This window comes from Bubalus kerabau, chromosome 1 (genome assembly GCF_029407905.1).
Source record: "Bubalus kerabau isolate K-KA32 ecotype Philippines breed swamp buffalo chromosome 1, PCC_UOA_SB_1v2, whole genome shotgun sequence".
In the NCBI taxonomy this organism is placed as follows: domain Eukaryota; kingdom Metazoa; phylum Chordata; class Mammalia; order Artiodactyla; family Bovidae; genus Bubalus; species Bubalus kerabau.
The window spans coordinates 161957712-161958770 of NC_073624.1; the positions used below are offsets into that span (position 1 = coordinate 161957712).

At 37.7% G+C, this 1059-nt stretch overlaps 1 non-coding gene across 1 annotated transcript; it reads right to left on the reverse strand.

The window, feature by feature from the left end:
* Positions 1 to 578: 578 nt before the first annotated feature.
* Positions 579 to 681, reverse strand: LOC129642482 (U6 spliceosomal RNA). Its single transcript, XR_008709751.1, has one exon. It is a non-coding gene; the product is annotated as a U6 spliceosomal RNA (small nuclear RNA).
* Between the last annotated feature and the right edge of the window lie 378 nt (positions 682 to 1059).

Consider the following 1059-nt stretch of genomic DNA (forward strand, 5'->3'; position numbering starts at 1 on the left):
GGATTTATCTCTGGGCTTTCTATTTTGTTCCATTGATCGATATTTCTGTCTTTGTGCCAGTACCATACTGTCTTGATGACTGCAGCTTTGTAGTAGAGCCTGAAGTCAGGCATGTTGATTCCTCCAGTTCCATTCTTCTTTCTCAAGATTGCTTTGGCTATTCGAGGTTTTTTGTATTTCCATACAAATTGTGAAATTACTTGTTCTAGCTCTGTGAAAAATACCATTGGTAGCTTGATAGGGATTGCATTGAATCTATAAATTGCTTTGGGTAGTATACTCATTTTCACTATACTGATTCTTCCAATCCATGAACATGGCATATGTTCATGGTATATGTTCTCCATCTATTAGTGTCCTCTTTGATTTCTTTCACCAGTGTTTTATAGTTTCTATATACAGGTCTTTAGTTTCTTTAGGTAGATATATTCCTAAGTGTTTTTATTCTTTTTGTTGCAATGGTGAATGGAATTGTTTCCTTAATTTCTCTTTCTAATTTCTCATTATTAGTGTATAGGAATGCAAGGGATTTCTGTGTGTTGATTTTATATCCTGCAACTTTACTATATTCATTGATTAAAAATATGGAACGCTTCACGAATTTGCATGTCATCTTTGCACAGGGGCCATGCTAATCTTCTCTGTATCGTTCCAATTTTAGTATATGTGCTGCCAAAGCTATGGTTTTCCCACTAGTTATGTATGGATGTGAGCCTTGGACTATAAAGAAAGCTAAGTACCAAAGAATTGATGCTTTTTAACTGTGGTGTTGGAGAAGACTCTTGAGAGTTCCTTGGACTGCAAGGAGACCCAACCAGTCCATTGTAAAGGAAACCAGTCCTGAAAATTCATTGGAAGGACTGATGCTAAAGCTGAAACTCCAATACTTTGGCCACCTGAAGCGAAGAACTAACTCATTTGAAAAGACCCTGATGCCGGGAAAGATCAAAGGCAGGAGGAGAAGGGAATTACAGAGAATGAGATAGTTGGATGTTATCACTGACTCAATGGACATTAGTTTAGGCAGGCTCCAGGAAATGATGAAGGACAGGAACCCTG